At 39.9% G+C, this 14,514-nt stretch overlaps 1 protein-coding gene across 2 annotated transcripts in view; it reads left to right on the plus strand.

Moving 5' to 3' along the window:
* The first annotated feature begins 941 nt into the window (after positions 1-941).
* SMAD4 (SMAD family member 4) overlaps positions 942-14,514 on the plus strand; it is a 57,239-nt gene continuing 43,666 nt past the window's right edge. Inside the window, exon 1 of one of the 2 annotated variants that reach the window (XM_059895011.1) lies at positions 942-1,086. The gene's annotated coding sequence lies outside the window, so the exon portion shown is untranslated. The remainder of the gene's footprint in view (positions 1,087-14,514) is intronic. The other variant, XM_059895010.1, reaches the window with a different exon arrangement.

Here is a 14,514-nt window from a genome sequence, read left to right on the forward strand (position 1 = left end):
TTACACCTTTCCCTACCCAGCAGGTAACCTAGTTAACAGGTGTCTTGTAGGACCTTGAAAGTCCCTTACAACTCCGAGGTCTGACTAAATCTCTTCCAACAGAAACCACTGACTTTTCGTAACACCTGTCCAGGCTCTCAAATCTATGGTTCTATGATTGGCCTGCGCACCTTTTCAACCTAACAAGGCATCTCGAGAGTTTAAACACCTTTGTCTCTAGTGACCCAGGGCTGCAGTCATCCTAGCCTCTTTCCAAAGTACTAAACTGCTACAACTACCTTCTCCCCAGAGCAAGCTGTTAAAGTCTAATTTTTGTGCCCACGCTGGTCCTCATAAACGAGGCCCGCTTGATCGCTATTTATAAACTTACTGGACGCCCACTACACGTCGAGTTCTCCCGCGCTGCTTGGGTACTTTTTGGCAAAGGGACGCCCATTTGTCTGATGACCACTCCCTCCAAGCAGCCTTTCCCCCGACCTTTGCGGGAAGCGCCCTCGGCCAGGGCGATCCCAGGCTGGGACTCTGGGCTCCCCGCCGACTGTGCTGCCCCGCGGGCGCCTGCGCAGAACGACCCTAGTCACTCCGGCTGGAGGCGGGGGCAGCCAAGAGAAAGGAAAGCTGCGGGGGGAAAAGAGCCAAACCCTGAAATTACCCGGATGTGGTGTCTGCGCGCGCATGCTCAGTGTCCTCTCGACAAGTTGGCAGCAACAACACGGCCCTGGTCGTCGTCGCCGCTGCGGTAACGGAGCGGCTCGGGTGGCGGAGCCCGCGTTCGCGGCCGCCCGCTCTCCTCTGGAGGCCCTTCCTGCCCTCCCCTCGGCTCCACGGCCGCCCAGGGGGCGGGAGCGGGTGAGGGGAGCCGGGCGCCCCGCGAGAGGGGCCCCCTGCCGCGGGGCGGCCCGGGAGCTCGAGGCGGCCCGGCCCGCGCGGGCAGCGGCGCGGCGCCGAGGAGGGGCGGCCTGGCCCGGACGCCTTGGCGCGGGGGCCGAGGAGCGCTCCGGGCCGCCGGGGGAACGACGGGCCCGGCGCCCCCGCGGACGAGCCGCCGCGGGAGAGCAGACGCCCCTCGCCGTCGCCCGAGCCCAGGTAACGCGCCATGTCCCCTCCCCTTCTCCCGACCGGGCCCGCGCACCCCGCCCGCGGCTTCCCCGCCCCGGGGCGGGCTCCCGGCGGTGGCGGCGGCGTGGAGCGCGCGGGAGGCCGGCGGGCCGGCCGGGAGAACCAGGGCGGCCGCCTGACGGGCCGGCGGCCCCGGCGCGGGTCGGACCGAGCCCTGGTGCCTCGCGTCCGTCGGTCTCCGGGGTCGGTCTTCCGGCCCCGAACTCCCTTCGCAGTTTGTCGCGGAATCAAGTTGAACTCGGACTGGGACTCCTGCAGCGGCCGCCGCTGCTCTTTGTTGTTCTGAGTAGTTTCAGTGTCCCTCCTGGCCAAGCGAGTCGGGTCGGAGTGTACTGCCTTAGGTCTAAATGAAAGTTGTAAATGGTTTGTCTTAATTTCTTTTCTCAAGCAAATTTTTGTTTGCTCTTTGTCCCTTATTTTCTCTTCCTGGTTGAGTCATTCCAGTTATGTTTCTGGCTTTGGTTTGTTTACTTAGTTTTTGAGTACTGTGGGTGATGGCGGTATGCAGGAAACATTCTTAGCAGCTAACTGACACCCGCCCCCCGCACTCCTAATGAAAAATAAAAGGCATAGTTTATCTTATTGCTAGGACTACAAGTACTGAGCGTGAAATTGGTGTGGGGTGTGTAGGGCGGTGGCTCCATCACATGCCCCAAACTGCTGTTACGATTTCTTAAGCTAGATTTTAAAAGATTTTCAAAGAAATTGGTGTGTTTTGTTAACTTCAACGGTTTTTGGGGGGGGGGGGAATAGAGAGGTTTAAAAAAAACCCTATTGAAAATTGATAGTTATTCCCCCCCCCGAAAACCTTAGTAAAATTAAAAATATATATATTTTTATATTTTCAAATAGTTTATTTTGAATTTAGTTTCTTAACGCCTTTAGTTTTTGGACTGTAGTTTAAGGTGAAACTGCCTATTTTCAAATAGTTTATTTTGAATTTAGTTTCTTAACGCCTTTAGTTTTTGGACTGTAGTTTAAGGTGAAACTGCCAGTTATTTAGGAATAATAAATATAAGATAATGGGGAATCATTTTAATTAGTCTGAATTGACTTTCTAAAAGCATGTTGTCTTGGCTGATTTTTAACAACATTTGAGTTTTGCAAGAATTAGCATCCTTTTAGTCCTAGTAGCAGTTTGATTATTCGGGTGTTAAAGTAATTAGATTTAGAACGTTGCACTTGAATAGTTTTTATTGTAGTTTTCATAAATTGTCTTTGCTAAGTTGTACTTAGACTATATTTCAGCTGAAATATAGCCTGGGGAGTTCTAATGTGCAATTTTTCTTTTTCTGCTAAGGATTTATTTTCTCTTTTGGAAAGTTCTGATATGGTTAGTACGTGACATTTCAAGTTGTAAACGATTGATACAATTAACATCTTAAAATATGATTTTTTAGTTACAATGTTTCTCCCATAGTGTTATGATTTTGAGTTTGTTACAGTACAAGTGTAATACAGGTAGGCCAAGCGTTTAAAATTTGGAGTATCTTTAGTCTAAGGGTGGTGATGAATTATTGTAGGTATAAGTTGTTGGAATTAAAACTAAGAGTAGTTCTAGAGAAAATTTATATAACATTTTGTGAGTCTATTAATAGAAGTGACTTTTTCTTTGCTTTCCAGGTTTTTGGGTGAGGTTGCTTTAAGGAGGTATTGCATCTTAATTTTTTTATTTTTGAAGTGGAAGTGCCTAAGTAGAAACTTCCGTGTTTAGCTGAGTTTCTTCGTTGTATATCTTGAGCGTAGAAAAAACTGCAAACCCGTTTCAGATTTAATGAAAACTTGTGCTGAGAAAGTCACTTTGAAATTTTTCGGAGTAAGTTTTGTATGCATCATTGACCTTTTCCGAAGTCTTTGCTGCTCGAAGCAATTCTACTTGTGCTAGGAAGCAGCAAATCTTATTTCTAAAAACCTATACTACACTTTCTTAAGCTACATTTTAGTTGAGCTGTTTCACCATTTGTGTGTGAATTCATTTTTCTGCATTCCCCTTCAGATTTTTCCCCCCAAATTAAAGAGCAAGTATTAAACTAATTTATGCTGTCCAGTCACACTCCAGCTCTCTGGCTTGGAAGCTGTTTTTTCTGATTGAGCCGGTGTTATAGTAACATCAGTAGACAGTATTCTAATTGAGCTGTGAATTGCTGAGGCCTCTACTAGGGCAGTTAACCCTACAGGATCTGCCTCACTCATTACATTTAAAATGCATATTTAGTCTTATCTAAAATTTTGTCTATTTTGGTGAGAACATACATTATTTTTCTTACGTTTATTAAGCTTTACTTATTTCAGTCCTGTTGTGTCGCCTTCTAGCTTATGCCTGACTTTTTTTTCAATTTTTTATTCAGTGATTTTAGAGTGAATCGTTCTTTAAACATGTTAGCCATTTCCCTGCTCGTTGTACATGTTTGGATTTCCTTTTTTTCCCCTAGAAGATAGTGTAGTTAGGCAGAAATTTTTGTTTTGTTTCAGTGATGATTAAAGGTGAGGTGACAATCATGTATAAAACTAACTTGACTGAAATGAGTTTGATTGATATCATTATTTTCTACACTAAAGTTAAAGGAGTTAGCTCAGCATAACACAGAATTTAATACCACTGTTAAATTATCAAATTTTGGCTTTTTTGTTCCACAGTTGATGAATATTCAATTGTTTTAAAAAGAGAATTCAAACAGTTGACAAAAATGTCTAGATATTATTCATTTGAGCAAATTTTAGTATGGTACTATTACCATCATAATATGCCAAAACATATGCTTAATAATGAGTTAGATTTAGAATTTTTGGATTTTTTTTCTCATCCTAATATGTGTAATTTTGGTGATAGGAAATGTGGCTAAATTCCAGTTTCTCAGGAACAAGATATTTTAGGTTGTGTCACCTTGACACTATTACGTGGTGTACTTGGCATCCAGGAAAATTTGTTTTAACCATGACAGTGGATAAAAACTAGGGTAGTACTTACTTATGTAAAACTAAGATGATAGGTCATCAGAATCTTATAATTTAAGTCTTGATTATTTACTACTGCAGATTATAGGTCAGATAGCTACTAGAGATTGTAAAGAGTGCCTATTTTTACATCTTAATTTAAAGTTGGTGATAATTGTAAAGACCTTTAAGCTTAAAGACTGTACTTCATTATTTACATTTTAAATGAGAATTGTTTGCCGTTTGGAAAACTTGTAACTGTGTGGGGTTCGTCTTTTTATTGCTTTTTCACTCCCAAGGTTCAGGGCAGTGGTTCTCAACCTTGGCTACATTTTGAAATCTCTTGGGGAGCTTTACAAAATACCGATGGCTGGAACCCACCTCCAGAAATTGTGACTCAAATGGCTTGGGGTGCAGCCAGATCAGAGTTCCGAAATGGTTGAGCTGTTAGGGTCCTCTAACTTCTTCTTTTTTTTTTTTTTTTTAATTGTTTCATTTGTGTCAGCTTTACATTCTTTAACACAGTGATATACACATGCGTGATATAATTATCTCACTTTCGACTTAACGGGTTCCTTGAAGGTATTGCCACATTTGTTTTGCTTCCAAATCTGTCCCTCTTGTCTGTCTCTCTCCTCTTTGAATCTCTTTCTTCATTTTTCAATTAATTTGAATTGTCTGGTGGCAAGTTATAGGAAGCTGTATCTCCCCTGATGAGAAGTTGGTTTATCATTGCTATCCTAAATAGGAAGTTGATATTTTGACATATTCTAAAATGCTTACTTGGGCTCCTTTTAAAGACTAATGACTTTGTTTAGATGCCAAACTTTGCATCTAAATTCCCAGTGGGAATTTGATCTTCCTAGAGGTTAATCTGCTTGGAAACCATCACATTTTCTAGGCATCAATTAACTGGTCACTTTGCTGGTTCCTGAGAAGCAAGTTGCATTGATTTAGGTTTTACTATCAGAGGTTAACTTACACACTGTGAGACAGTTGCTCGACAAGCCCAGCTAGATCGCAGTTCTTTAGAGATCATCTGGGGGGGCATGTTCAGTTCTCCATTTATCAGTATATTACTTGAAGTAGTTCATAAGTGCTGGTCTACAAGTAGTTGCATCTGCGTCTCTGGAAGAGCTATTTAAAAAAAATAGAACAAAATATTCTTTGTCTCATCCCAAAACACACAGATTCAGGGTGAGAATGGAGTGGAGGAGGCATGGGAATCTGTATTGTTAAAAAAAAGACCTCTTGATTTTAAAGCCTTTGGATATTTTAGTGTGCTTATCTTTATTGCTTCATTTGTTTTGATACAGTACAAGCTTTACTTTGCAATCATTGGTGCACTGGAGTAATTTACTTAAAATTCATTGGGGTTCATCAAACCCCAATCTGCATGTTTAGAATGCAAATCTTATTTATGATGTCAAAAAAAGGACTTCTACTGAATATTTTGTTTTTGGTATGTAGTAAGGTATGATTTTTGTATCTTAGTGTAGATGAATGTATGTAATTCAGGTCTTTTTCAAGTCAAAATGTATTTCTAAACGTAAGACTGGATTAAGGTTATTTATCAGCGGTATTCACTAGTGAATTCTGGAGCATTTGATATCAGTATGTGGCCAGTCATTGAATCATCTGGTGAAAGGATTACTGTACATAAGCACACTAGGTGCATCTGTGTCATAGAGGTCTCCTACCAAAACTAGTTGAAGGAAGAATTTTATGTGTATAGATGTTGAAATTAAGCAGCTGGCTAATAGTAAGGAAAATGGCATAACTTCTGTGTAATTAATCTTTTAAATTAGTTTCATAAATTCTTGACATTGCAATTTGTTTCACTATCTTTTTGGTAATTCGTAAAGTGAAGCATGTGGACTAGCATAGACTACGTCAGTGCTTTGTAAAACTGACAACACCTCAGACTCCCAGGGTGCTTTTTAAAGGTAGGGCCCCACTCAATATATACTTAGTAGGCCTGGGCCTACTTCAGGGGGAAGTCTGATACAGCCCCTTTTGAAAGAATAAGCTAGATGACTTGATAGTCCCCTTCATTTAGAAGGTTTTATGAAATGTATTTTTCAGTTATCAGTTATTAAAATTCATCCTACTTCACGAATCTTTTAAAACGGTATTTTCCAAAGTGTGGTCCACAGACTCTTGGGGGTCCCCATGACCCTTATCTTCTAGGGGTTCATGAAATCAAAATTATTCCCATAATAAAATTGAGACATTATGTGCCCTTTTACTGTGTTGACATTTGCACTGATGGTAGGGAAGCAGTGGTGGGTAAACTGCTGGCACCTTAGCTTGAGTCAAGGCAGTGGCACCAAACACACTTTAAGCATTTGAAAAAATGCCAGTTTCACTTCATATCCTTGGTGAAGCAGTAAAAAGTTTTAATTTTTAAAATATCTACCCTGGAGTGCATGTCTTTTCAGTATTCGGTGTGATTAAATGGAAGTGTGCATAAAGTTCTTCTGCACATCAGTGTACAAGGTTCACCTCTAGGAAAAGCACGTGTGTGATTGAGCTGCACGCTAAACTATCTGCTTTTTTATTTTTACTTAAAAGAATGACTGATAGGTAAACTGTAGTTACTTAGACTTGGATATTTGGCAGGCATTTCCTTGAAAATAAGTGAAGTGAGCCTGCCACTCAAGGAAAATAACTATTTGCTGCCAATGATAAAAATACGATCTTTCAAGTGAAAATTAGATTTTTGGAAAACTTGTATCTACCACCATGGGCTTGCCAGCTTCCCAGTACTTAAAGATTTTTCTGATGAGATTGGTGATGAGATTTAGGAATGTGATTTTTAAAAATACATTGTGTAAGGAAATGTATCAACATTAGGAAGGTCCGTATAAATCATCGAACCAGTGTTTTTCCAGATGACCAATGTATGATGTTACAAATCATGCATGGGTAGGAGATCCATTCAAAGCACAATATGGACCAATGGATTTTTATATAGCAGAGCCAAGAAGTTCACTGATGCAGTTTCAGATTCCACATTGCAACTAACCTTTAGGAATTGCCATTTGTTGCATTTTGGTGTTGAATAAAAGATGAATATCCATCATTATCTAAAAGGGCCATTAAAATATTCTTCTCTTTTCTAATTATCTGTGTGAGGCATATTTTCTTCATAAGCGTTAACCAAAACAACATATCACAATAGATTGAATGCAGAAGCAGATATGCAAATCCAGCTGGCTTCTCTTAAGCTGGACATTAAAGAAATTTGCAAAAATGGAAAACAATGTCACTCTGAATACTGACTTTAAAAAAATTTTTATTTATTTTATTTTTGGCTGCGTTGGGTCTTTGCTGCTGCGCCTGGGCTTTCTCTAGTTGCGGCGAGTGGGGGCTACACTTCGTTGCGGTGCGCGGGCTTCTCATTGCGGTGGCTTCTCTTGTGGCGGAGCACGGGCTCTAGGCACGCGGGCTTCAGTAGTTGTGGCACGTGGGCTCAGTAGTTGTGGCTCACGGGCTCTAGAGCACAGGCTCAGTAGTTGTGGTGCACGGGCTTAGTTGCTCCGCGGCATATGGGATCTTCCCAGACCAGGGCTCGAACCCGTGACCCCCGCATTGGCAGGTGGATTCTTAACCACTGCGCCACCAGGGAAGCCTCTGAATACTGACTTTTTTGTTTGTTTTAGAAAATAGTTATTTTTCATAAAAGTTATTAATATGTAATGGCTTTATTATTTTAAATTAATTTGAGTAAATAAACATTTGTTTTAATTTGTGATATGGTAAATATTAATAGATGTAACTCATATAAACAAAGGCTATTTGGAATTCTCAATAATTAAGAATGTAGGTAAGTGGACTGGAGACCAGAGAGTTTGGCAACTGCTATTTTAAAGTAACTCGTTATCTGTATCATTGACAAGATTACGGGTTGGTTCCATTGTTTATATATGTGGTTTGTATTATATTGCTGCTGTTTCTGAGAATATTAACTCAGTTTTAAAAAAATTGAAGTATATAGTTGGTTTACAATGTGTTAGTTTCAGGTGTGCAGCACAGTGATTCAGATACATATATATGGATGTAGATATATAGATAGTATATATATATTCTTTTTCAGATTTTTTTTTCCCTTATAGGTTATTACAGGATATTGAGTATAGTTCCCTGTGCTATACCATAGGTCCTTGATTAACTCAATTTTTGTTCAGTTATGTACTGGGAAATATGTAGCAGTCAAGTTAAGTAAAAAGGGAATTCATTGGCTTTGTCTGGAATCAGAGCTGGCCTCAGAGTGCTGGATCCAGGGTCACAAGAAGCCAATATCATCAGGATTCTATCTCTTGGCTTTGCTTTCCTTTCTGTTAGTTTAAGTCTCAGGTAGGTTCCAGACTAACTATTCTCAGCTTCAAGTTCAAGCCCAGCAAAGAGCTATTTGTTTTCCCCCGCTCTGTAGTTCCAACAAAAGTCCTGGAGCTGTGTTATTAGCCTGACTTGGGTCCTCTCCCATCTTTGAAACAGCTAATGTACCTAAGAGGTAGCTCTGGTTAGGACTGGGATTGTCCCATCTGTACAGATGGGGAGATTTCTCCTTGGGAAATCAGAGTACTGTTATAGAAGGGGAATTATATGCTGGCAGACAAAAAACAGATGTCAACTAGAGGACTTTGTTGATTCTTCTTTTAACAACCTTTAATTTATTCATTCAGAAAAATGTTAATTTTTAAATTAGATTATTTAAGGTGAAATTGGTATACCAGTATGACATTTAAATCTAATCCCAATGGGTAAACAAGAAGCACATCTCTAAATTTGTCCCTGTAGTTCATCTTAAAAGTTACCACACAAAAAAAGTTCTTTTTGTTTCTTTGATTGTGTTATTCCCATCTCATATCTTTGTAATCATTAATACCTGCACATATAATTCTTTATGCTCTTGGAGGTTCTCCTCCAATTGCACTTATTTTGACAAAGCTCAATCTAGGCTGTAACTTGTACTGCAGGCAGTTGAACTAATCCTGTGCACCGACCCCTGCCCCCTGCCCCAGCTTGTAAGCCTATGATTAGAATTTCTTTCTAGTGATACTTCACCAGGCCAGGCTTTTTTTTTTTTTTTTTTTTCTTGTTAAACTTAAGCACTTTCTCAAATATTCCCATATTTGATCCTTGACCAAAGTATAACTTCTAGAAAATATACATGTTTGTTTCACATAGTGTAGTCAGTAATCCAAAAGTAAACACATCCGAGAAATAAAAAAATGTCAACATTCATTAACTACAGTTTATGAATTTCCGTGAGAGCCTCTCAGGTCAGTACTCAGCCTTTTTAATTTTAGAGAGTATTTTAATTAATTTGGCTTTGTAGTCCATGGAGTTGCTTTTACACCTATGGTCAACTTCAGGTGACAGCTTATGTTTAACAGCAAGGCTAGAGACAAAACACAAAATAGGTAGATATAAGAACAAACCTCTGTCCCTTTTGCTGACTTCCTGCCTCCCGTTACCCCATCGCTGTGGGATGGCTTGTTCTATTACAGTGATTTTATCTAATACCTGCGTGTTGGAGATTTTCAAGTAGCCTTAACTTCTCTAATGAGCTCTTCAAACTCAGCATATTTAAAGCTGAATTTGTTACTTAACCTCTTTTAAATCTTTTCTTCTTTCTTTATATTCAGTTAACCTATCTAGGAAATAGGCCATCTTTTGACTCTCTCCTTTTTACTCCTTATACTTAGTTGACTAAAAAATCTAGTCTGTTCTACCTAGAAACGCCTTACTGGTTCCCCTTTTGTTTCCATTGCTCGTGCCCCTAATCTAGGCCCTGTCACTCTTCTGATCACTGTCTCCTGACTGGTTTTCTGTTCCGCTTTGCAAAGCTCTTCTCCATGCTCTCACTATAGTTTTCTTTCTAATACAGATCTAATGCTGTTATTCCTCCCCCTCTCTACCATAAACCTGCTCTAGACAAAACATCTGCACTCTTGTCCCTCTGCTTTTTCCTATGATTTTCCTTCAGTCTGGCAAATTCTTATTCACATGTGGTAGTTGCAAGTACTCTCCCGTCCATATTCTGATGGCTCTCTTCTGGCACATGGTTAATATTTACTTCTCTGTCTCCCTCCCCCACCTTGAAATTAGGCATGGTCCTGGGTTCTCAGCTTGGGCACTAGTGACATTTGGGGCCAAATCATCCTTTGTTGGAGGGGCTGTCCTGTGTGTTGTTGAATGTTTAGCAGCAGCCCTGGCCTCTGCCCACTAGATGCCAGTGTACTGCTCTGCCTTCCACCTCCCCCTTCCAGTTGTGGCAGTCAGCATTGTCTCTAGACATTGCCAAATGTCCCTGGAGGGACAGAGTTGCCCTGGTTGAGAACCACTGGCATGGCCATATGACTTGGTCCATCCAGTGTGAGCAGAAGTGATAGTCAACCTTTAAAAGCCAGTGCATGAGTTACCTATCTTTTCCCCTGCCATTTAAGGACATATGTAGAAATGGAGACTTTGTTAGCCTAATCCATGAGAGATGACAGTGAGCAGTGATGGACACTGCTGTTATGGGCATGTATCTGTGATTGACATATAGTTTATGCAGAAAAGAAACCTTTGTTTTAAGCTACTGATATTTGGGAGTTGGTTGTCACTGTGACATAGACTAGCTTAGCCTGACTGATACATCATGCTAAGACTTAGCTTACCTGTGGATTTTCCATGCATTCCTATTTCCAGATCACTTTAATTCCTACCTCTTTTAGGCATCTGTTACTTAGTGTAATGATATGTTGGATCGTCTGGATCAGTGGTTCTCAGTGGAGTAAGTACTGCCTCTTTAAGAGATGTTGTGGAAGTTACTGGGAGGGGCTTTGGTGCATGGGGGCTAGGGATGCCATCCTGCACGTGAGAGACTGTGAAGAATTTTTTGCATCCCACAACACTTTCAAATGCCCAGAATATTCATGTAGGAGGAAAACATATAATTAGCCTAGAACCTAACTCCATCTTAATATATATTCAGTTTTCGGGAATTAAGTTTCTCATAATTCATTTCTTTTTTTGTTTGTTTTTTTAATTAATTTTTATTGGAGTATAGGTGATGTACAATGTTGAATTAGTTTCTGCTGTACAGTAAAGTGAATCAGTTATACATAGACACACATCCACTCTTTTTTAGATTCTTTTCACATATAGGTCATTACAGAGTACTGAATAGAGTTCCCTGTGCTATACAGTAGGTTCTTATTTATCTATTTTACATATGTATAGTAGTGTGTACATGTCAATCCCATTAATTCAGTTTAATTGAAGTTGTTTTGTTTGGAACTTTATCGACAGTTAACTGTTTTGGAAAATCCATGTCACCAACTGCAATGCCATTGTGCCAAAACAACACACCTGTCTTGGAGGGTCAGAATTTGTAGTTGTCATGTTTATGGTGATTTACTATATAAGTTTAGGCATCTGACCTCTTTATTATACTTTCTGATTTTGTTGATATGCCTGAGCATTTTTATTGAAGTACACACTTCATTATATATTAATCTTTTCCCCCTTTATATTATAATTAGGGCATTGTTAAATTTTTAAAAAACGTAAGTAGGTTAGAACTTTGTTTCAGGAGAGCTAATGGGGTGATATAAATTATTTGTTACAAAAATGGGGTGTTCTCAAAAGCAGGGGTCCCCAACCCCCTGGGCCGCACAGCAGGAGGTAAGTGGCAGGTGAGGGAGGGTAGCTTCATCTGCCGCTCTCCATCGCTTGCATTACAGCCTGAACCATTCCCTTCCCTCCCCCGTGCATGGAAACATTGTCTTCCATGAAACCGGTCCCTGGTGCCAAAAAGGTTGGGGACGGCTGCTGGGTAGCATTGAGAACCACTTTCTGATTATGTGCTACTTGTTTTTTTATCTGTAGTGCTTTGCTCCTAGCGGATACAGTGTTTGCTGAATTGGCCAATTTATGGTCCCCAGATTGCTTTTATATCCTGTTGCATTTGATTACCATGGCCAGTCTATAAACTTGGCAAGGCAGATATTGTTTCCATTTTATAGATAAGAGAATTGAAAGAGATGTTAACTTGCCCAATCATGCTGCTAGAGCTTTGATTAGAATACATAATTTTGTTTATACCAGTTCAGTGCCCTTGTCTACTATCATTCCATACCACTCTTTTAAAAAATTATAATCTAGAGCTATTTAATGTAGAACAACACCTATATACCCCTGCTGGTATTATTTTTTATACAAGGAACTTTTAAATTATGTTTCAGGCACCTGTGGTCATAGGAATATTTCCACTAGTGTTCAAAGAAATATGCAATTAAAACAGTTTCTGAGAAACTGTTAGGGCCAAAAATAGCTTAAATTTTAGAGATGATAACATCCAACAGGGATATTGTGATGAAATAGTTACAAACACTTTAATTACATTATAAATTGGAACAAATCTTTTGGAATATAATATCAGAAGATGATTTCAACAACATAAGTATTTGCATTCTTCAAAATTTGTTGCAAGGAAATGACACCAAATGAAAAAGCTGTAGTCAACTTGCAAGCATTTGCCTGGTATATGAAAGGAATGTGCACTGTACTAGGAATTTTTAAGATGAGAAGGTGTTGCTGTTTTCTTCTAAACTTAACGGCAACAGGGTGTGAAACAAATACATAATCAAATAACTATAATATAATGTGTTGTAATTGGGGTGTGTGTTTAATTTGATGGAGGCATCAGGTAATATACTAGGGCACACAGTAAACATACCAGGGAAGTAATTCTCCTTCAGTATTGTGGGGAGAGGAGACAGTGTGTTAGGGGAAACTCTTGGAGAAATTGAGACATTTAAGCTGCACTTTGAAGGGTGGCTAGGGCTTTACCAAGTAGATAAAATGGGACTGGATATTTTAGGCAAAAGAAATAGCCTGAGCATGAATCTGAAAGCACATGCAGAAATGCATTCATTGAACAATAAGAGACGGTTATATGTCCTAGGAATTGGGCATATAATGATGACTAAGACGAGTACACTCCCTGTCCCTGAGAGCTTTTGAAGTCTAGAAATTATAATTGTGAGGTTGGCATTCTGAGATTTCAAACTGGTGATTCTCTTGGGCCAGATGTGAGTTGAAGGTGGGTTTGGTTTGGCATACACAGTGGTTGCTCTTTCTCCTTCCTTCCTTCCCTTTCCCTGCAGGTGTGTTGCCAATACTTATTTTTGACATATAAATAGGCATTGAAGATGTGGCAGCTCAAATGCCACTTCTGCTGGAAGTGAGTAGCAGCTATTCACTTTATTTATTTGGCTGTGCCGGGTCTTAGTTGTGGCATTCGGGATCTTTTTTAGTTGTGGCATGTGGGATCTAGTTCCCTGACCAGGGGTCGAACCCAGGCCCCCTGCATTGAGCGCATGGAGTCTTAACCACTGGACCAGCAGGGAAGTCCCACAGCTACTCACTTTAGATGGACACGCACTTGTCCTCCTCAGTACTTTTCTTTACACCTGGCACGTTTTATTCGTTTATATAATTTGCCTGGCTCCTGTATGCCTTTGTGTTGTGAGTCCTGGATGGGTGGTTTACTACTGTTTCTGCCCTTCTAAATTTTCTTTGACAAATTTTAATAGGAGAAAATGCAGAAAAATACATAATGTGTTTTAGGAAAATCTCTTTTTAAAACAAACATTTTAGTATTCAGACAGTAGCTACTTTTTACTATACATTAATATAGATTTTTCACTTTGTATGCTCTCCTTTTAATCCATGTTCAGAGAGAATTTAAGTAACTTAGTTTGACCCACTACTTAGTGTGAGAGCTGGGATTCTAATCCAGATCTCTAACTCCAAAACCTACCAGGCAGGTAATCATTGGTTATCTGGAAAGTGTACCCTCTGCATGTGGGCAAGTGGTTAAGTATCAAAGGTATAAGAAAAACTGCTTTTTCTCTGCCTAGGTCAGGCATTTATGTAAAATAGATAACAATAGAGGGGAACACGTGTTAAATAGCAAGTGATATAAATTTAAAGGAAGCCCAAAACTACAGCAGTGTCTGGTAGAATAGAAATTAAAATGACTAACGTAAAGAATCATGTAACTTTGTGAGAGAATGTAGGGGGTAGTCAAAGAAAGAGGTAGGTCAAAAATGATTTACCAGGCTTTCCAACGCTGGGTAATCGAGTGGAGTTTAAGCTGTACAAGTAAAGGTCGTCAGAAAAGGAACAGGTTGTGGTAGGGACTGATGAGTTAGTTTTATTAATTTGGTCGTGGAGGGTAGGCTTTTAAAATTCAGGTAAATAGCCAAAGAAAATAAAAGCAAAATAAGCATGGAATGCAACACCATCAACAAACAAATGAAAAACAACCTGGCATAAGTACAGCCTCTGCTCCTGCTTTATCTCGTTTATTCTTAGGCTGATGGCCTTTTCTTATTCCATGTGAGATTTTGAGGTTAGATAAGTTAGTTTGTGTTATGAGTGTTGAATGGATTTTTAATT

This window comes from Balaenoptera ricei, chromosome 14, assembly GCF_028023285.1.
Source record: "Balaenoptera ricei isolate mBalRic1 chromosome 14, mBalRic1.hap2, whole genome shotgun sequence".
In the NCBI taxonomy this organism is placed as follows: domain Eukaryota; kingdom Metazoa; phylum Chordata; class Mammalia; order Artiodactyla; family Balaenopteridae; genus Balaenoptera; species Balaenoptera ricei.